Here is a 9,186-nt window from a genome sequence, read left to right on the forward strand (position 1 = left end):
GTGAAATTGGGGTGGTGCATGTGGCCAGCTTCGCAGTCAAAGGTTCTAGTTTCATTGCTGGTTCATTCCTTTAAGGGGATACTGGTGGGGGGAAAATAATGAATGAACACTATTACTATGATTTACTGTAGTATTTAAATAACTGCATAATGCTTTTTAAGAAATGTCATCCAACAATGTATTTTAATTGTTGAAAAAAACTTGAAGAAAGAAACCATCGCTGCATTCATGGACAATGTATTTTATCTTGCATTCTGGAACATAAGATCGGCTGCACAAACTTTTGAAAACCCTTGCGTGTTTTTTGTTTTGGTTCAGAAACCGTAGTGTTAAAATGCGTATTTTTCTGATACATTGTTTTTGGAAATGTCTAAGTGCTACTAAGACATGACAAAATCAGAAGCTTTCTCGTTTGGCAAACAGCTTGAGTGGTGTAATTTCCTGTTCAGTGTAAATAAAACATGCCTGACGTCGACAACGCTAACCGCTAATGTTTCTGACCCGTCATCTCAATTGCCATTTGCAGATGAGCAAACATTCTGCATACAACATCACTAGAATAGTAAATGCATTTGAATCAACTTTTCATCTTTATGGTATCTTCCAGTTATATTATATAGTCTAGTAGTGGAAAGATGTCATAAAGCGCTGCTCATGTACATAAATGCTACATCCACTTATCCACTACTTTCTCCCATCCCAAAACACTGCACATGTACATTGTACTGCATGCACATATCAAGAAGTGGTCATGCGTTGTTGGCCAATACGATGTGATTTCTCACAGTCGCTCACATTTATTTGGTAGCAGAATACATTCTGAGAATAAGTTAACTCATACCAAGCTAACTGAAAAAGTGTTTTATGTTTTCCAATGGGAAGGAATCGTTACAGGCCCATTTACATCTGCAATCTGCCATTTGCACCCTCCATAATTGTGTGTGTGTGTGTGTGTGTGTGTGTGTGTGTGTGTCTGTCTGTCTGTCTGTCTGTCTGTCTGTCTGTCTGTGACTATTTCCTACCGCCCACAGTCTCTCGCAGCAGACTTTGCATCCGTGTGCATGTGCGGACTGGTTAATTCTTTGTTACACCGCATTTGCTTGGGACTGCAGAGGATATCCTTTATTGGACTGATTAGAGAGACGGAGGGAGGTTGTGGATGGTGAGCGGAAGAAAAGGAGGGTCGGGGGCCTTCACAGGTAAACACCCCCTAGGCACTATTCGATCCAAACATTTAAATAAACGCACCCTCAAAGCTACAAACCAATTATTCAGCACAAATTGCTGCTTTAAACAAGATCTAACCCCATTTAGGGGGTCTGCTCAACCAAAGCATTTTTTGGAATGTACAGCGGAAAAACACTGTCGACCAAAACCTTTTTTAGATGTTGCTTTAAATGTTAAAACATAAAAGTTCATTGTCTATAACAAGCTTGAAGTAAATGTGGGAAGTATTGCAAAACGCTTAGCCAGCTTTCCTCCAAATAAACATGTACCGTATAAATATAGAGACACTGGCTGAGCAAAATAAACTGGCGTCCCATTGTATTGAGCATTTATTAAATACATTAACGGTGGAATTTTCCCTTGTTGCAAAGAAAATATAGTGCACCCAATGAATAGTACAAAGACATTCTCAGTGGAAAGTAGTTGTAAAGTTACACACTTCATTGACCACAAAGCAATTTTCCAACAACATTCTATTGCATCGTTTATAACACAGCTGCTCCACTTTCCCAAAAAATGACGACTATCCTGAAGATTGTCAATGTGAAATTTTAATAAAATGATTCATGTTTAAGCAGCAGGTGGTCTGAAGGTGGTTTTATCAATCTTCTGACAAAGAAATAGCCTTTAGTGGAGTCTTGAATATGGATGAAAACTCACTTATTTTTGCAAATATGTGTCTCTTAGTAAAAATAAACACAACCGCTTCAAAACTCAATTTGTAGCTGGAAGCTTAGAGAAAAAATAAGCTTTCAACAAAGGTTTGACCGGTCAACATTAAATTTGGTAGCCAAGTCTAGAATAGGAAGTCATCCAGTTATCATTCATTTAAAGCAGTCGATTTTAGGTCAGTTATGATTTTGGTACTTTGACAAACTCAGAGTGAGTCAAAATATCCAACAATGATTGGAGGTCATGAACATTTCCGGCAAGATGTTATTCCAACATTGGATTTCTCGTAAACCACAGCTTTATGCATTTAGAGGCCAAAGGTCAGGCAAAATCTTGTCATTATGTGTTGAGAGCAGTGATAACTTCAAAGCTACCTTGTTGAGGTCAAAAGGTCAGCTCGTGTCAGAGCTGAAGTAGAAACTTAAGAGCTCAAGATGCAGTATATTGATGGCTTTCAAATATGTGGATTGTGATTTGAATCTGTGAATCGTCATTATAGTCTGAGCATTATTAACATATAGAGACACCCGCATACCCCCATGAATACTTAGATCCTGTTAGGAAAATATGTACAAGACCATTCAAAAGTTTGGGGTCACCCAGGCAATTTAGTGTATTCCATGAAAACTAACATAATCGCACAAGCTTGAATAGTCATTTACCACATTAAGAATTTATAGAGTGTATTCCTGATTAGTTTAATGTCATCCTCATTGAAAAATAGAATGTATAATATAATATAAATATAAAAAATAAAAATTTATTTTAAAACTAAGGCCATTTCCAAGTGACCCCAAACCTTTGAACGGTAGTGTACTTTGCATCAGCATGAGTTTGACAACTTAGCATTATTGAAGTCAAGTAAGTCTTTTTCGCCAAGTCAGCACAGTAGGAAAAATGCTCAACTCAAGGTTAACATATTCATATTGGTCATTGTGTTTTAGTCAATTATTCACAATCAGATATATTTAGTCAGTCTGTCTTCATCTGGGGGTTGTCAAAGATCGTAATATTTTACACCGAATGATGATCCAAGCGTCTGACTTCCATTTTTAGGTCAGCACAGTTTTACTCATCATGTTCTAATTGACAGTCATCCTGTTATGTATGCATACACTGAAACTTGCAAGTTCCTCATTTGGCTTACTCTCGCTGCTCCAACTCTTTGCAAACACTGCCCTGGAAGCCTCTGGGTGCCCTCTCTGCAGACAATCACAGCTCCCATATTGGCTTAAACACCAGAGCCCAATTTAAAATATGCACACAACAGCCTTTTTTTGGCCCTTGTAGGACAATTAAAGTTGTTTTCTTTGTCTGAAAATACAAGATTGCGATCAGCCATAAAAATGTTCCAGTACACGAGATGGCTCAGCATTGTGCTTCGTACTTTAGACGTGCTTCGCTGTAAGTCAAAGCAGTCTAAAATGGGAGTGCATGGTGGGCGTTTGGGAGGATTCTAAAATAGAATCCTGGGCACCCATCACCTCCTTAACACTAGGACTACCAGCATTTTCACACAACTCCTTTTTCTACCAAGATTTGGCAGCGCTGGGTTACTTCCTATACATCTAATTAGGCCACTTTTTCTCATGTACATGAGCCATTAGATAGGAACGTGGTAGACAGCGATAGCTGTGAGGGTGAGAAACAAAGATGCCAAGTGTTTATAGCACCCTCTCAAGTTCAAATCAACTTTTAGTCACAGGAAAAATCTGATATTTGGGAAGAATTACCCTATCGGGTAATAGTATTGTTGGATTTCCTCAATGGGGAGGGTGCCAGTGACACTCCGCAGCATAAACTAATACCAATTGTCTATGCACCAAATTACTCAATTATCGTTCGCACTCCCCATTGAGAAAATCCGACAGTATACAATTCTGACTTTTGTTTTTGCAAAATCTTTATATGCAATGCATTCTGGGATGTTGCAAATTTACAACATTGGCCTGGTGTGGTAAACTAACAGTGAAGGCTGAATATCTATGAACACTATTTTTGTTTGCATAGCCTCCTCAATGTTAATGTTTGTAACAATCTTACAAAGTGCTTTCCAATGGTAGAATGACAAAAACAACTTGTTAGATGAGTAAAGGGGATGCTCAGAGAAGTCCTCCAGTGATGTCAAACTCAAAAGTCAGACCCAGGGTTGGAGGATCAGACTTATTCAAGAGGCATCTGTTGATGAGAAGACATCTAGTCAGAGCATTCTTGAAGGGTCAATTTGTCTCTAACTGATATAGTGGTACCACTGATGAGTTTTAATTTTTGTCAAGCTTCTTATGATTCTCTTGTGGGTTCTGATGTTGATGCCTTCATGAATGTGGTTCGTTTTATGACATTCACCTTTTTAGATGAAACATTCGTTTTTTTACCTACTTTCTTGAGATCAGAGTGCCTAGAGGAAACCCACGCAGCCCCAAGGACAAGATGCAAACTCCATACAGGAGTCGGAATGGAACCCGCAACCTCTGCACTATGAGGCTGACGTGCTAACCAGTGGACCATTGTGCCGCCTCTGGCCAGATATAATTGAACAAATGTAACATTTATTGTAATAGGAGTATGAGCCAGTATAAATAATAATGTTTAAATCTGCACAATAATAATGTGATAGCTTCCTTGGTAGAAAAGGTGAGTTTACCTAACATTTGGACAAAGAATAGCTCTTTTTTTCTTGAGAGTAAACAGGTTATAAAATATGTCTCCATGCACAATTACAGTGTTATTTCAGCATAGCTTAAAGACATCCAGTAATATCCTTTTGTTCATGGAGAGAGATTCAGTGCGTGCATGTATTTCCGATGATGTCTTGCCTTCCTGGCTGTAACTAATTAGAGTTGCAACAAGACCTGATTCCAATTGCTGGGTGACTGCAACCCCAACGACCTTTCAATCCAGTCCGCAGAACCAATCTCATCCAAAAACCAAACAGTTACAGAGTGTGAGTCGCATGTTCTGCTACTTGTACAGCAAGTTATAAAGACCCATGTTATTCTCCAAGCATGATGCATGTTTAGCTCGCAATGAGGAAAATGTGAAACAAAAATCACAGATTTTCTATTTGACACTGGTCCATAGTGATCAAGCTGTCCCTTGCGGATGTTTAAAATCAGTCAGTTTCTTGCCCAAGGCCTCTCAGGATTACCAGCCATCCAATTTAAATTCTTTTCTTTGATCTCTCATTTCCAAATTAGGATTAAATTTCAGACAATGAAAAGAGAATCATGCAGTCGGATTTAAAGTGACTTGATGTGATTACAGCTACAATCCCTGGTTTTATGTTTTTATTTTTAAGAAATGTGCTAAATTTGGGACAAGCAATGTGGCAAGACATTTTAAATCTGATATTAGAAGACAAAAGGTAATTATTTTAGATGGCCTTTACAAATGTGTTCATAGAAAAATGTGCATATTTGTGTGGTTTGGTGGGCAGATTTAAATTTCTATTCTATAACCACCATCTTCTCTTGATGAACAAAATTGCGAATAATATTAATATTGACTATTAATAAAACTTACTTAAGGATTATCATAGACATGAAAGAAAACTTTGTCACTTCAAGTTCTAATCATTAACACACATCCTTCATTGCAGCCTTTGAATAGTCCCAATTGTTCTCACTAATTAATGAATGTTTCATTGAGTTTCTCATTCACGTTCTAACCCGGAAAATTACCAAGTGTATTACTTATTTGTCTTTTTAATCAGAGCTATTTAGTAATGTAATTAATTTCTTTAACTGGAAACACAATTGATTCATTAAGTAAAGGGAGATTTTCCTTGTCCTTCTCCCAGTAGTAGTGCACCTACTATTCAATGGTCTATTTTAAGCATGTAAACTATTCATTCGAGTCCAATCCCATTCAAAACACATTTAAAGATTACGGAATAAATTAAGTAAAATTAAGTAAAATTAAATTGAGTATTCAAAGTTTGTTCACCAAACCCAAATGTATTTTTTTTTCATTCATTTATTCATTTATTTATTACTAAATGCTTGGTTTGAGGTTGGCACGTCTAGGTGTTTTGCCTTTTTTGGGTAAACATTTCAGTAATGTGATTCAGTAACAGAATCAAGAAATTTGTCAAAATAATTTCAGAAATATGTTGGACAGGTCATATCACTTTTAAAATGAGAAACATCCTTCAACTATAGATGTTTTATCGTAAATCACTGCCAACCGGATTGACATAATGCACACAAATATTATTTTTTAAACAACATATCTATTGGCTGTGTACTCAAATTAAAAACTGAGTATTATTTTTCAGTATATTGGCACCATTATTGAATGCAGAAGTATAGCTGTGCCCACTTGGCTCTCTTGATCATCATAGACAGCAAAGAAACCTTCATTGAAAGAATAAATATTTCAGAGAATCCACCCATATAAATCATTACTGTATTTGTTGTTGCTCAGTTATTATATCTAAAATGATTTTCTCTTGACTGTTTAGGACTATAATCCTCCCAATAAGATAAGAAACATTCCTTCATATCATTATTGGGCCAGAGTCACAAGATGTATCGATTCCAACTGTCACGCACATTAGTACGTATCTGGTTATCCGTCGAGTAATCTGTCTGAAAAAAGGGTGGAGGGCCAGAGCAAACAAGATCCAACACACTAAAGTCTGCACAACATTTTATAAACCAAAGAAGTGGGTGGAACTGGGCAAGTAGCAAAAAGGTTGCAGAAGAGCAACGCTGCCACCTACTGCTGCTGGGTCTGACCCGCTAGCAGGCTTTGACATCATCTCTGCGTTATTTAGGAGGAGACAACAGGCCTTGCCAAAGACTGTCATATTGTGTTTTCCGGTTAAAAGAGACGACCACTAATTCAGCTGTTGTGCCGCTTATTGGAGATGAGCATATGTTCACTGCAGGATTTCACTGCAAGCTGGCGATGAAAAGTATAATTCACAGGTTTAATAGAGATGGATTTTTTTTTTTTACCTCAAGCAGCTCTCAAGGTGAGTGTGTGATTTATGTGGCATACATCCTGTTGATGGTCTTGCTTAATCAATTGACAGCAAGCTACAGTATAAAGCAATCTTCTGGAAGAGTGAAGAAAATATTTCTTTTAACTGAAATGCACTGTTCAGGTTAACCTTTTACATAGTGTTCTTATTTTCACTGCGCTGGCAAAATCAACTTAATTTCTCTTTGCCAGACTGTTTGTACTCGAATGTTATTCTTGCATTTTAAAAGCAGCTTTCCTTTACCAGTGAACCTCATTGTTCTCTTCTAAATAGTAATGATTTTTTTTTAAAAATCACATTTTTTTTATATATATATATTTTTTTTTCCATTCTGTCCATTGCAACTGACATAGCATCTGTTGTCAGAAAGATGTGAATCATTTTGAACTATAACTGGAACCCACCAAATTGCAAAAAGAATTGCACAACAGAAGAATATACATACGAACATGTAATGAGAGTCAGCAATAGGATGGTGTGCATGGAGACTGTTGGAAGAAGATGTTCTGTCTTTCATCTCCTTGCTCAATAAATTAACCAAATTCGCAACATTTTTTTTAACCCAAAGTCAATGAGTACAGAGCAGATACATCTTGAATTTGTCCGCTTGAGCGTGAAGATGATACATGATTTTATTTTTTAATGAAGAAAAACACAACAATCCCAGGTTCTCCTCTGAAAACTAGACCAACAAAGTTATGTGCACTTATGAATCCATCACCAAAGATTAATTTACAAAGTCTGTTATTAAAATGACCTTCTGAAATTACAAGACACTGATTAAATGCAGCCCCGTTTACTTCTAAAATAAGTTCATTTTTTAAACAGACAAATGTTTTTACTCGAAGCTGGTTGAGGGGAAACTTCACCAACACGTCATGCATCTTTATCAACAACAATAATGTGATTACCTCCAAATCCTCAGAGCCTTTTGGATGTTTACATGTGTGTGTCATCATAATGCTCTCACACCCGATAGATATATTGAGTTTATCCCCGGTCTTGGCATCTGTTCATTTGGCACTATCTTAACATTTAATAGAAGCAGTTAATTTTGTAATCACTTGATTAACTGCAAAGTTGATCATCTTACTTCAATGTTTTATCATGCAATGTTATGTAATTATGTAATATTATTTGAGGTAAAGACTGCATAAAATAAGTGTATGGTATGTCATGGCTAGCAAACCTCCATTTTCTGCTTTTCATCAGATTTTTTTAGGGTGGTGTATGGCCTTGGAGATGAAGTGGCCCGTGAGGCCATTTTACTTGGATTTAATGATCAAAGACACACATTATAAATTAGTCTCATCATGACCCACATTTCAGCATATACAGCTCTTATATCACTATGACAGGGTTGAAGCTGAGAACCTCCTTAATCAATGTTTGTATCCAATTCTTACTTAAATTTTGTGCTCTCCATGTATGAAGTCCATTTCATTTGATCACCTACACAGTGAATATCGGTGGGTAAGTGCTTAACACTTCTCCCTCACCGTCTAGAGTTCCAAGTTCCAATGTTTGTTGGAAAAGCTCTGTTTTAATTTGCTTGTGTGTGTTTCCTAGGTATTGTTTTTTCTCTAAAATGTCTGTTGTCGTGAACGTGAGTGTGAAATGTTCATACAGTAAGTGCCCGAGATTGACTGGCGGCCAGTCCAAGGTGTATCTCTTTCTCAAACTCATCTTGGCAAGGCTTCATTAGAAAATTAGAGTATCAACTCCAAACTTTGGAGATTTTTGTTTTTTACTGAATGCTTCAAGTTAACTTTTCTAGATGAATTGTTCTTGTGTGCTGATTAAAAACCAGCCCTTGTTTTCTCTTGTTTTCGTGATGATGATAATAATAATAATAATAGAAATCAAAGTCAAAAATATATGTCGAACCACATGAAGCCATTTCTAATTAAAATTTACTGTTGACCAGCGTCATTGGACTTCAAGGTAATTGAACTTCGTGTGGGTTCAAGCAGTATAAACTTTCTATATTCAGAAAGTAAAACAGATTAAGGCGTTAAATCCCAAAGTCAAGGACTGACTGGCCGCCAATGACTTTTCAGCCTTGCCTGCTGTGAGAATAGATAAACTTGGAGCACATTCTCCTTGTCGTAAACTTATAGTAATAATCGTCTCGCTTCCCTGTGGGGAGACACAACCTTCTCCTTTGAATGATGACAAGTGCGTACCCTCCATTTCCTCTGGCTGGAGGCTCTGGTAAGTAAGGGGTGTATAAATGTCCTGTCTCATATTGTTGCCCAGAGGTGACCAAAACACTCATTGCATCTACCCACTCTCCTTCA

This window comes from Syngnathus scovelli, chromosome 1 (assembly GCF_024217435.2).
Source record: "Syngnathus scovelli strain Florida chromosome 1, RoL_Ssco_1.2, whole genome shotgun sequence".
In the NCBI taxonomy this organism is placed as follows: domain Eukaryota; kingdom Metazoa; phylum Chordata; class Actinopteri; order Syngnathiformes; family Syngnathidae; genus Syngnathus; species Syngnathus scovelli.